Source organism: Scyliorhinus canicula, chromosome 19 (assembly GCF_902713615.1).
Source record: "Scyliorhinus canicula chromosome 19, sScyCan1.1, whole genome shotgun sequence".
In the NCBI taxonomy this organism is placed as follows: Eukaryota; Metazoa; Chordata; class Chondrichthyes; order Carcharhiniformes; family Scyliorhinidae; genus Scyliorhinus; species Scyliorhinus canicula.
Genome location: NC_052164.1, coordinates 7,865,626 through 7,879,837, shown reverse-complemented (window position 1 = coordinate 7,879,837; position 14,212 = coordinate 7,865,626). Strand labels below are relative to the sequence as shown.

General features: G+C 48.1%; 1 protein-coding gene across 1 annotated transcript in view; it reads left to right on the top strand.

Annotated features, from left to right (window-relative positions):
* LOC119954452 (SRC kinase signaling inhibitor 1-like) overlaps positions 1 to 14,212 on the top strand; it is a 645,297-nt gene that overhangs the window by 332,486 nt on the left and 298,599 nt on the right.

Genomic DNA, 14,212 nt, shown 5'->3' with positions numbered 1-14,212 from the left:
TCAGTCTGTCCGATAAAGAATGCAGAGATGTTAAGTGAAAATATTCCACCAGGATTGAACAGAGGACACCTGTGTGAGGTGCTTCAAGTATAATTTCAGTGATTGCCCGAGAAATCAAAGGTACGATTTTACTGGGTTTTGGTTGGGTCAGTTTTTTGGGGGATTGACTTTATCAGGAAACAGCACTGATTGGGGGTGGGGGGGGGGGGGGTAAAGTACCACCACCCCCTGTCAATTGGTGGAGTCCAGGAAGTACCCTGGCTGTTAGGGAACTGCAACCAAAAAAATAAAAGTTTTGTTGACGAGTGAGCGTAAATGTGGGAATGGCGATTTTATTACATGGATCCAGCCCCAACAGTGATAGGGTGTGTTGTGTAACTGAACTCTCGTTACAATTGCTGTCTATTACCAGAATGTTCTGGTTTCTGTCACATTTGCAGCAATTAGTCACCCTTTGTCTGCCCACATTGAGACTGGCAACATTAACTTGCATTTATGTAAAACCTCTGGCGTAGTAAAATGGCCAAAGTATTTCACCGGACCATTGTCAGGTAAAATGTGGCACTGAGGCGCATAAGGAGATTCATGCAGGGAGATGGGTTTTAAGGAGCATCTTGAAGGATGAGGGAGATGCAGAAAGGTTTGGGGAAGGCATTCCAGAGTTTCGAGCCTTGGCAGTGAAATCTTAACCGCCAATTGCAGGGCAAAGGCGGCGGGGTGGGGTGGGGGGGTACAAAGTGGCGAGAATTTGAAGGGTGCAGCGATGATGGGACATTATCACACAGCAGCTTAAAATTCTACTGGTTCGGGAATGTGTTTGTGCTGACTGCTGTTGTTATGGTAGATTTATTTTTTTCTCTAAGAAACCAAGGGCAGCAAAGTGGTTAGCCCTGTTGGTTCACAGCTCCATGGTCCCAGGTTCGATTCCCGCCTCGGGTCGCTGTCTGTGCGGAGTCTCCCCGTGTCTGCATGGGTTTCCTCCGGGTGCTCTGGTTTCCTCCCACAGTCCAAAGATGTGCAGGCTAGGTGGATTGGCCATGCTAAATTGCCCTTAGTGACCACAAAGGTTGGGTTGGGTTACGGGGATAGGGTGGAGGTATGGGCTGAGGTGGAGTGCTCTTCCCAAGGTCCGGTGCAGACTCGATGGGCCGAATGGCCTCCTTCAGCACTGTAAATTCTATGATTCTATGAACTCATTCCAGTGCAATCTGATTTGAAACCCATCTCCTGAGTCCAAAGCTATGCTGCATTATCATAGAATCAGAGAATCCCTCCAATGCAAAAGGAGGCCATTCAGCCCATCGAGTCTGCACCGACCCTCTGAAAGAGCACTCCACCCAAGCTCACTTCCCCACCCTATTCCTGTAACCCTTTAATATAACCTGCACATCCCTGGACACTGACGGACAATTTGGCATGGCCAATCCACCAAACCTGCACATCTTTGGATTATAGGAGGAAACCGGAGCACCCGGAGGAAACCCACACAGACATGGGGAGAACGTGCAGACTCCGCACAGTCACCCAAGGCTGGAATTGAACCCGGGTCCCTGGCGCGGTGAGGCAGCAGTGCTAACCACTGTGTCGCCGTGCCGTCATTTTGGTGCTGTCAATATTCAGGCTCTTCTGAATGATGCAGTGTAAATGGGCAGGATGACTACAAACGTTTCAATCCACTCAATTCACCAAATAAACAGAAAATTATCACTGGCTCATTCGTCAACAGGACAGATTCTCGAACATGAACAGATGGAGGCTTTGACAGTTCTCTTCTATTTGTTTGTTTTATTTGATGGGGTTTTTTCCAAGCTAATATTGAATTCTTAATTTTTTCGGCATTGTTCAGGGATAGAACATAGAACAGTACAGCACAGAACAGGCCCTTCGGCCCTCGATCTTGTGCCGAGCAATGATCACCCCACTCAAACCCACGTATCCACCCTATACCCGTAACCCAACAACCCCCCCCTTAACCTTACTTTTTAGGACACTATGGGCAATTTCTCATGGCCAATCCACCTAACCCGCACATCTTTGGACTGTGGGAGGAAACCGGAGCACCCGGAGGAAACCCACGCAGACACAAGGAGAGCGTGCAGACTCCACACAGACAGTGACCCAGCCGGGAATCGAACATGGGACCCTGGAGCTGTGAAGCATTTATGCTAACCACCATGCTACCGTGCTGCCCACGGCAGCATGATGTTTGAGAGGTTACAAGTGGCCTCAATGAGCCCAGGTTTGAGAGGGTTTAACAGGTTCAGCTGTATTGCCATTCATGATCACGACCTAATTTCGATTCCAATTCATGTTCTTTCCAATTCTTGCCAGCCATGATCACAAAAAACGTTGGGTTCCCACGAGCAGACACGAGCATCTCAAAGTTAAATCTTACCCGTGTGATGGTGAATGGGAGTAACTGATTGAAGGGCTAACAGTATCACCCTTTTTTGCATTGAGGATTGTGTGAGCTTCCTTGATCAAGTGCTCTTCTCCAGCCAGTTTGGGCTAAAATTATTAGTTAGATTTATTTGCATGGAATGTAATTAAGCAGAAGCAAAAGACTTTATCAGAGGACCAGAAACATAGGATGGAATGTGGGTTTCCCGGTGGCTTGGGTTGGCTTCAAAGGGAAATCGCATTGACAAGCGGCGGGAAGAGAGAATCTTGTTGCCAGTGAATGAAAAATACGCGGCTGGGGGACTGGAGAAACCAGCCCTGCACATCAAACTATCAAACCGCACAGCAGTAGCGTTTTGGGAACAAAATCAGGAAGCACTTTTTGGGACAGAGGGCAATGGAAATGTAGAACTCATTCCCCTTAAATGGCTGCTGAGGTTGATATAGTTCTGTTTGGTAAGGACTTCGGGAACCAAGATGGCGAAATGGGGTTAAGACATCGATCAGTCGTGACCTAACTGAATAGCAGAAGAGGTAGGAGGGGCTGAGTGGCCTTCTCCTGTTTCTATCTCCCAACAGTCCAACACCTTGATGCCTTTTTCCAAATCTTTTAACTGTGCTCTTGATGAATTCGGTGTAGGTAATGAAATCTAAGGAGCCTCTCTCTCTGTCAAACTATTTCTCTGTCAAACTATGAAAACCTGCAGGCTTGCAGCTAATTGAACATCTTGGGACCTGTGCTCAGATATAATTCCTGTCTTTCCTTGAATTGGAGGCCATCAGCCAAAAAAAAAAGACTCTTTATCTCCAGGCAGCCAAGCGTGTTATTTATTAAGTGTGCCATTCAAACAGATATGAACAACATAATTCCTGATACATCTGATGGGCATTATATTGCTTTAAGCTTACCTATCAATTGTATCTGAGAACAGCGTCTGAGGGAGACATCTGTAAATTTTGAATGCATTTAACATTTCAAAGTCACGAGGGAGTTTCTGATGCAATTAGCTTCTGAGTATATGTAACGATTTCCTTCCAAGAAATGAGCTGGTCCAGACGGTCACCGTTGAAATGTAGATCTCCAGAGACGATATTGTTGTATTGTCTTTACTGCTACAACAATGGCAAAACAGCTCTTTTCAGAATGGAAGAGGCAGCTGAGGTTACTGGTTAAACCTCTCATTTTTTTTTGTCTAGCTAAGGTTTTGTGCACAAGTTGCAGTGCGGAAATGACATACGTTGGAATTGTGGAATATGTGAGAAGGTTGGATTGAGATACAATGTCCGCCGTGGACAAAGAGTTTTTATTTCTATAGCGCATTTACAGCCAATGAAGTATGGCTGCTGTTAGAACATAGAACATAGAACATAGAACAGTACAGCACAGAACAGGCCCTTCGGCCCTCAATGTTGTGCCGAGCCATGATCACCCTACTCAAACCCACGTATCCACCCTATACCCGCAACCCAACAACCCCCCCCTTAACCTTACTTTTATTAGGACACTACGGGCAATTTAGCATGGCCAATCCACCTAACCCGCACATCTTTGGACTGTGGGAGGAAACCGGAGCACCCGGAGGAAACCCACGCAGCCACAGGGGGAGGACGTGCAGACTCCACACAGACAGTGACCCAGCCGGGAATCGAACCTGGGACCCTGGAGCTGTGAAGCATTTATGCTAACCACCATGCTACCCTGCTGCTGCTGTTGTAAAGAAGAAAAATGCAGCTGGCAATTTGTGCGCAGCAAGGTCCCAGAAACAATGGGCGTCTGCAGCATCGAGAGCGACCCCGCTATTAAACCGGAATTTTTGAGAGGTTTTGGCACGGATAGCCCGGACGAGGCCGCACTTACATTCATCTCATTAGGTCTCGCAAGGTGTCCCCCACAGGTCGTAAATATCACGAGAGGCCTCGCTGCGTCAGCAAGTCGGGCTTGACGAGGCCATACGATCGTGCCCTGTAACTGTTAATAGGATCCAAAACAGTTGGTGATACCAAAGCAATACACAAGGGGATGGATTCTCCGCTGGCGGGATTCTCCGGTGGGATTTCCCAATGGGATTTCCCATTGTGGGCAGCCCCACGCCGTCGGGAAATCCCCGGGCGTGGGTGCGCCAGCAGCGCACCCACGCCCGGGGATTTCCCGACGGCGTGGGGCAGCCCACAATGGGAAGTCCCATTGGTCGGCTGGTGGCACGAAGAATCCCACCCAAGAGGTTTTCTTCATCAATAGAGTTTATTGGCTAGTTCGTTCTTCGAGCTCTCCTCTCACACGCCCGGTATCCCACCTCTCCCCTATATACACTCTCTCTTCAAAAAATACATTTTAGAGTACCCAATGACTTTGTTTCCCAATTAAGGGGCAATTTAGCATGGCCAATCCACCTACCCTGCATATCTTTGGGTTGTGGGGGTGAAACCCACGCGGACACGGGGAGAATGTGCAAACTCCACACGGACAGTGACCCAGAGCCGGGATCGAACCTGGGACCTCGGCGCCGTTTGACAGCAGTGCTAACCCACTGTGCAACCGTGCTGCCCCAATTTAACTCTTTTAATAAAACTAATAATCAATAAATTAAACAAAAATGACAGGGGTGATAGCCCCTGGGCAGAACTGCAGCTAAGACAAAACATCAAAGGAAACTTTACTGAACCAAAATATCAAACCTAGGAGGGTGATGTTGGACCTCAGCCCCCGTGGTACCAACTGGTCACAGAAGACGTGAAGTGTGCCCATCGAATCCCCTATTTATATTTGCTCAAAGGCAATTAATATTGATGACCTATTTCTCTTCATCTTAACAGCGTTAATTGACATTAACAAACTTTAATGATGTAATTGATAAGACATTAATGATAACCAGATGATCTATTTTTAGTAATGTTTCTGAAGAATAAATCTTGGCCAGGACACGGGGGGAGTTTCCTGGCGTTACTGTTACTGCAAATATTACCCGGGGATCCAGGGGATAGCAACACCCTTAGCACAGCTTAACGCCTCGGCTGAAAGACGGGATTCTCCGATTCTGCGGCTATCTCCACAGGATCTGAATGGCGTTAACACAAAAAAGCCGGCAGTGCCCCCGCGCCGATGCTCCGCCAGGTGGGAGTGGGGGGCTGCCAGCTGCGCCTCTTAAAGGCCCCGGCTTTACCTGCCAATACGGACGCAGAATGGCCGGTCCCGTGGCTGTACATGCGCATGGCTGCGGCCTGCAGCAGCCACACCTTACAACATGGACCCAGCTTGCCAATAACTTCCCCACCCCCCACCAATCCCCTCCCCCCCCCCTCCCGACTACGGAGGAGCTGGACACAGTCTGCAGCCGCCACGCCAGGTTTACAAAAAGTGAGGGGACACGTGTCCCACGCCATCGGGAGGTCTGAGAACACGCACTGACAGTCTGGAGTAATAAGTGATGATTACTCATGAACAACCTCTCTGGACCTGAAAAAAATTGCAGTATAAGCATGGAGCCTCATCTCCACTGAAGAAATTAAAAATAAAAAGTTGCATTTTTTAGCCTTTCTGTTTTTAACTTTTTAAAAAAAATATTTTTATTCTCCATTTTCACATTTTACCCCCCCCCCCCCCCCCCCCCCACCAGCAAACAGTAAACGGTAAAGAATACAATGTCAATCCCCTTATCAACAACAACAATCCCATCCTCCCACCAACCCCCAATCAACGGCCACTTGACAATATAAGCATCAAATGAAACAAACCTTTCCAAGGAGGAAAAAAGAAAAAGGAATCAGGACTCGCCCCTGGTCACCGTTGGCACATATAGTCCACCACCCCCCCCCCCAAATATTCAATGCCATCCAATCCCCGAAAGAGTACTGTGAATGGCACCCATGAATTGTAGACGCCCCCACACCCCCTCCCAGACTCCTCCCCTCCACTTCCTGTTGTAAACTCCTCCCCCCAACCTCGGTTCCTTCCCCCTACTTTTCACCCCGGCTAGACTCACCGAAACCTGTTCTACCAGGCTCCGATAGCCGCAGCCCATCCCCCACCACTCCCGTTCACTGGCCGGCTTAAACCGGACAGTGTGGAAGCCCCCGCCCGGGTCTCCTTCCCCCTTTCCCGGTCCCAAAAAAACCCCTTCAGCACAGAACCACAGCATACACACCCAAGCCCCAAAGAACCATCATTACAAATCAAAGTACCAACTCTTCCCTTGTCCAAATATACAGTGTTGACTCATTTAGTACAGACACCAAAACACAGTGCGAAAATAAAGTTACGTGAGGCTACATTGTTACACGGCCCGCTCTCAGTCCCAATTCTCAATTCTGCCACAGTCCTTCTGCCTTCGCAAACCCCTCCGCCACCTCCGCCGTCCCAAAATAAAAGTCCTTGGATTTGTAGGTCACTTTCAGCTTCGCTGGATATACAATGCCGCACTGCACCTTACTGATGTACAGTGCCTTCTTCACCCGGCTGAAGGCAGCTCGCCTCCTCGCCAGCTCCACCGTAAAGTCCTGGTATACACGTATACCAGCTCCAGCCCACTACACCACCTGCTTCTGCTTTGCCCAGCACAGGGCCTTCTCCTTTATGCTGTACCTATGGAAACACACAGTTACTACCCTTGGCGGCTCACTCGCCTTTGTATAGGCCTTCCACGACTGATGAACCCGTCCAGTTCATATCGGGAGGGATCGTCCCCCTCCCCCAATAGCTCCGCCAACATCGTGGCGAAATACTCCGTCAGCCTCAGGCCTTCTACCCCTTTGGGCAGACCCACGATCCTCAGATTCTGATGCCAGGATCTGTTTTGGCTCGTAGACCCTTGTTGGTCTCAGTCACCTTCCGCAACTCCTTCCCCATCGAGGTGAGTTGATGACTGTGCTACGATAATGCCGCTTCCACTTCTTTCAGTGTCTCCCCTTGCTCCCGCACCTCCGTCACTGTGCTTGATACCGCCATCCTCACCGGGGCAATCGCCTCCTCCACTAGCACTTTCAATACCGCCCCCATCTCCTTCTTCATCGCTTCCATGTGCTTTGTGAACTGTTTTTCAAGTTCCACAGCCATCACCTTGTTCATTTCTTCTGCTGTGAGCGATGCGGCCTCCCCTGGTGCTCCAGCCTCCACTTCCCTTCCAGTTCCTGCGCTGACTTTTCCACTCACCAGCAGACTTTCGTTAACCCCCTTTTTCACGGCTGTTTTTTTCCCAAGCTTGGACATTTCTCCTCCCTGTGCCTTCTTACAGCTTTTTCAGCCTCCGTTGCCCCTGGGACCGGGCGTTAAAACCCCAAAATTTCTATTCCCGAGCGGGAGCCCTCCAGTGTGCGGCTGCCTCCCGCCCGCCGTCACCGGATGTCCCTCTGTTTTTAACTTTTGCATCTCCGATACTCCTATGTGCATTTCCTAATTTTTATTTGTTTCCTTTTCAAATTTGTTTGTTCATACTCCCTGTATTTTTACTTCTCTGCTTTGTGCTCTGCGTGGCTCAGTGAAGAGTCTTCAATTTGATTGGCTGAAGAGCCTCCCAGCTGCTTTCCCGCCTCATGACACCACAGATCCCCTGTAACGGACACGGAGAACTTGAAATCTTCCCTGACACACCTGCAAAATATCTGTGAGCAAAAGTGTGGGAGGTGATTGGCCAAAACCATTGCTTTGCTGCTCACAGCAAGATCTCGGCCACCATTGGCTCATTGTCGTATTGCTGTTTGCGGGACCTTGCTGTGTGCAAATTGGCTGCTGCAATTCCTGTGTTACATACTGCGGCACGGTAGCACAGTGAGTAGCACTATTACATCATAACGCCAGGGTCCCAGGTTTGTGTGGTAGTATGACTAGGGGCATTACGGTACCTGGGAGTGTGAGCTGCTATTGGTGTAGACAGCTCGCTGCCCATTGGCCCAAGTGTTGTCTTCTCATTGGTCGAGAGGAAGGTAGCTCCGCCTACGAGGCAGAGTATAAGAACCCGTGTTTCCAAACAGCCAGGTCATTTATGTACTCAAGCTGCTGGGCACACTTCTTGTAGATTAAAGCCTTCGATTTGGACTACTCCTTCATTTCTGTGTTCATTTATCGTGCATCAGTTTGATTCCCGGCTTGGGTCACTGTCTGTGCGGAGTCTGCACGTTCTCCCCGTGTCTGCGTGGGTTTCCTCCGGGTGCTCCGGTTTCCTCCCACAATTCCCTAAAGAATTGGACATTGTGAATTCTCCCTCCATGTACCCAAACAGGCGCTGAAGTGTGGCGACTTGGGGCTTTTCACAGTAACTTCATTGCAATGTTAATGTAAGCCTACTTGTGAAAATTTTTTAAAAAAGATTATTATTATTATAACATATTAGCTGTAAAGGGCTTTGGAAGCTCATGGTGGGCACTATAGAAATGCAAATCTTTGCGGATAATTCACACAGTGATCACATTTGTAAAGTAGATTTGCCATTCTGTCTGTTGCCTTTTTGAGTTGTGTTCCTTTCCTTTGTGTAGTTCATGTGATGGATCAGTAATGATATGATTTTATCGAGTTTTAATTCTGACCTGTACCTCGCCCTCATTATTACTCTGCTGTTTATGCAGTATAATCGCTGAAAACCATAATCTCCCTTCTCATGAGCTCTTGTCCAATTTTAATATACTATCTGAATAATTACTCCATAAATTTGTGCTATGAATGGCCTCTCTTGCCAGTTATTGGAAGGGACTCTGTCGTTAGGAGGTTTTAGTCATTCATTTATTTTTAAAAATAAATTTAGATTACCCAATTATTTTTTCCAATTAAGGGGCAATTTAGCGTGGCCAATCCACCTAGCCTGCCCATCTTTGGGTTGTGGGGGCGAAACCCATGCACGGGGAGAATCTGCAAACTTCACACCGACCCAGAGCCGGGATCGAACCTGGGACCTCAGCGCTGTGAGGCGGCTGTGCTAACCACTAGGCAACTGTGTTGCCCTCGATTTTAATCATTAATTATCAGACCCTGAACCTGTGATGGGAAAGGGTGGGGTATTTTAAATCTTATTTTAATGATTGTCTCCACTGGCATCTCTTGTTTCTGAAACGTACCTGGTTCCTGCAGAGAGCATGAGACAATAGAATGACAAAAGAGGCTGTTCAGCCCATCATTCCTGTGTATGCTCTTTGAAAGAGCTTTCCAATTAATCCTACACTCCTACTGTTTCAATAAATGTGTAACCTGTCCCCCTTCAGGTATTTATCCAAGTCCGTTTTGAAGGTCATTATTGAATTTGTTTGCACCAGGGAGAGGATTCCAGATCATCATAACTCTCTGCCGAAAAGTAATTTCTCCTCGTCTCACCTGGGGTTCTTTTGCTGAAACCCAAAGTAAATTTCTCCCCTCTGATTATTGACCATGGCGTGCTCTAGCTCGGGCCTAGCCAGTGATCTGGAAAGGGTTACCGTGGTGCCCTTGCTTTCCTTTGTTACGCCTCTGTTTATAAAACCAATGATTCCATATTTTGTTATTTAACAGCCTTCCCAACTTGCTCTGCCATCTTCAAAGATCTGTGCATAAGCACTCTGAGATCCTGGTGCTCCTATATTGCCCGTAAGCTTGCACCATTGATTTCATTTTCCCTCGCCTCCCATTTCCTACCAAATTTAATCATTTCACTTGTCTAAGCGTTAAGTGACATCTTTGCCATGTGTCTGCCCATTTCAGCAGCCCGCCTGTTTCATCCTGACGTCGCCCTCCCTCATTACATCGTTTGCAAACTCTGCAATTATGCCCAGTACGCCCAGGTCCAGGTCACTGATGTGTATCAAAAGGAGCAGTGGCCCCTAACTCTAACCCTTCCAGGTCTGAGAAACAATTGTTCGTCGTTATTTTCTGCTTTCTGCCTCTCCGCCAATTACATACCCAGGCTGCCTCTATCACCTCAATCCCATGGGCCTTAAATTGGCTTTTCTATCATGTGGAACTTAATCAAATGCCTGTTAAGAGTCTGTACATCAACCACAATACCTTCATCAATCCATTATTTCATCAAAAAAAAAATGTAGCCGGGTTAGTAAAATGATTTGCCTTTTCCAAATCTCTGCAGGCTGTCATTTATTGACCGAGGCTTTTCGAAGCAACAATTTTGACGCAGATATTTTCTCTGTCACAGACGTTAGGCTGACGAGCCTGTAATTACTGGGATTGTCTCGCTCTATCTTTTGGAGCGGGTGTGTGACATTTTGCAGTCTGAAGAAGGATGGGAATATTGTGGTCACAGTCCCTGCTATCTCTATTTTTCCTTTCCTCAGTAATTAGAATGCATCCAGACCAGGTGACTTTTCCATTTGGGGCTCTGCTAACCTTTTAAACGCCTCGTCTTTAATCTATTTTTCATAGACTGCTGCAGTTCCTGCGTTACAGCAATGACTGTGCATACTGCGGCACGGAAGCTCAGTGGTTCGCACTTGGAATCCCTACAGTACAGAATTAGGCCATTTGGCCCATCGCGTCTGCACCGACCGTCCGAAACAACACCCCACCTAGCCCCTCCCCCCCCCCCCCCCCTTCCCCCAAACCCTGTCCCCATAACCCACCAAACCTGCACAGGTTGGGACACTCGGGAAATTTAGCATGGCCAATCCACCTACCTGCATATCTCTGGACTGGTGGGAGAAAACCGGAGCATCCGGAGGAAACCCACGGGGAGAACGTGCACACTCCACACAGACAGTTACCCAAGGCCGGACTTGAATCCGTGTCCTGGGCGCTGTTGGACAGCTGTGCTGACCACTGCCACCGTGCCGCCCTATCCAATTATCATATCCAATCCCGCAGCTACCTCATCCTTTCTCCTCCCTCTTCTTAAGCAGTCCCTCAGCACCAAGGTGACTTTCTTCCACTCCGGGGCTGGTGGGTCCTCAGGTGGCTAGAAAATCCAAAGATGAAGCCACACCCTCTGCCCGAGGTGGGGTAGGTAATGTTCAATGAGGCGTGTGGGCAGGAAGCGCAGATATCGGTACGCACCTTCCGCTGGCTGATCGGGTCATATGGTAGCACGGTAGCATTGTGGATAGCACATGCTTCACAGCTCCAGGGACCCAGGTTCGATTCCGGTTTGGGTCACTGTCTGTGTGGAGTCTGCACATCCTCCCCGTGTGTGCGTGGGTTTCCTCCGGGTGCTCCGGTTTCCTCCTACAGTCCAAAGATGTGCAGGTTAGGTGGATTGGCCATGATAAATTGCCCTTAGTGTCAAAAATTGCCCTTAGTGTTGGGTGGGATTCCTGGGTTATGGGGATAGGGTGGAGATGTTGACCTTGGGTAGGGTGCTCTTTCTAAGAGCCAGTGCAAAGTCGATGGGCCGAATGGCCTCCTGCTCTGTAAATTCTATGATTTATGATCCTTCCAATGCATGCCCCCTTAAGGGGCGAGCTATACATCTCTTACCCCTCCCATATTGGCCAAATCATGTTTCATTTTCTGACAACGCTGCCTTACTGCCGTCCTCTCCACCAAATTTGGAACTATCAGGTTTAACCTGGTTCCCAAGCCCATCAGCAGCCCAGCTGGAGCTGGGCCAGTAGTGGGATGCCGGATTGTTCTGGAACCGCGCCATCTTGGTTCCCAGTGACGCAGCTGATTGCTTCTTCAAACCAGCCTTGAATATCCGAACTGTGTGTTCAGCCAACCCATTTGACAAAGGGTGATAAGGTGCGGTCCGAATATGCTTTATCCCGTTAACCGTCAGGAACATCTGGCATTCCACACTTGTGAATGCCGTTCCGTTGTCAGAGATGACGTCAGGTACGCCGAGGGTGGCGAAACGTTGGCACAGGTTCTCAACTGGGGTGTAGGAAGTTGTGGCCTTCATTTCAAATACCTGCATCCATTTTTAATGGGTGTCCACTAACAAAGGGCACATCACGCCCATGACTGAGCCGCATAACCCACATGAACTCTCACCTATGGCCAACCCGGCCGTTCCCAGGGGTGCGAGGAAGCTGCAACAAGATACTGATGAAACATCTTAATGCCAGAGATAATAGCCAGGCCTTTTTTCGATTTGGGAATATCCTCTTTCCGCGTCTGTTAGGGTTCATGATACATACCATGTGGGTCTCTAGGACGCTCATACATTGTCTGGGATAACACAGCCCCTATCCCATACAGTGATGCATCGCTTGGAAGTATTACCTTCTTAGAGGGATTGAAATGCACTAGTAAGCATGAAGACTGAAGAGCCTGGTTAAAAGCTTCTTCCTGTGTTTTTCTCCATCACCATCTCTGGCACTTCTATAACGGCACATACAATGGGGCTCGCAATGTGAATAGATTTGGGAGGATTAGAAGTTGACCATTTAGGAAAGTCCTGAGGCGTTCTTCCGGGCTGGTGTCTCTTTAATTGCTCTCAGTTTGTCCTCCATGGGGTGTAATCCCTCGGTGTCCACCCGATAACCAAGATAAACCACTTTTTTTGCTTGGAAGGCGCACTTTAAATGCACTCCTGCTTCCTGAAACTTCTTCAAAACTTTGTCCAATTTGACCAGATGTTCCTCTTTAGTGGTTCCGATTCTTAAAACATTGTTCAAATAAACGCCAACCCTGGGCAAACCCTGAAGCAAACTCTCCATCGTCCACTGGAAGATGGTGTAACCCCAATGGCCAATGGTATCACCCCTTAGAAGTATTTATTGTGACATATCCTCTTGAAACGTAACTGTTGGTAAGTGTGGTTCATACCCAACTTGCTTTATATCAAATCCGCTGGAAATCTATAGGAATCCTCTATTTTCCCAACTAATTTTGCGGTTAGATTTACTGTCAGCTTGTAATCTCCACATGGTTTGACTACTGGCACAATGGGTACTGCCCACTCCTCAAATTGTATGGGTCAAATGATGTCCAAATCTTCCCATCATTTTAATTCGGTTTCTACCTTCTCTACAATTGCGTAGGGCATGGTCCTTGCTTTAAAAAATCTTGGAGTCGCCTCTGGGTCTATGTGAATTTTTGCTTGCAATCCTTCCCTCTTTCCCAATTCCTTGTGGAAAACATCTTGTTTTTTCTGACTTTGAGTAGGCCGCACTTCATCAATTAAAATAATTATAGCCAGTCATGCCCCATAAAACTCAGTCCTTGGCCCAGACCTATCAATGGCAGCTGTGCAGACTGCTGTCTGTAACTCACTGGAGCCATGGTCATCCTGACTATTTGTTTGGCCTCGCAGGTATATGTAGCCTGTTTAGCTGCAGTATTCTTCAACCTCAGGGGTGGAACCACTTCTTGGAGAGTCCGGTAGATCTGTTCCATCACAACAGTAGATGACACCCTCTTATCAACTCCCAAATTCCATGGCTGGCCGTTCACTAACAGCACCTTCCAATCACCAACTGGGCAATCCTCCAGACTATTCACTGGAGCAGCATTATTTACTCTGCTGGTACTGGGCAGGCTCTGCTTGTATTTACTCCTGTGCTTCAAATGTCCTTTTCTACCACGTGCAAAGCACTCTGCTTCTTTAAACCTATACACCCTGGGGAGTGAGTTCCTCGCTCTGAGAGCACTTTGTCCCATTCCTCGGCTGTTGTTTAATTCTTCTATACCTTGAGGCTCTTCTGTCTTCTGTGCTATTCTTGCTCCTTAAACCAGTACAGATTCCCACCCTGACTGGCGGACCTCATCGCTCAGTGTCCTTTGCAGTTCCTGGGCACCCTTCTCGATTATCTCTAACGCTAACCCCATTTCCAGCGCCACCTTGAAAGTAAACTCTGATTCAACGAACAATTTTCTCTGCATAGCTGTAGGGTTGACACCACATATCAATCTATCCCACAACATATCTTCCCAATGCTGACCCAAAATCGCAGTGCTCCGTTATTT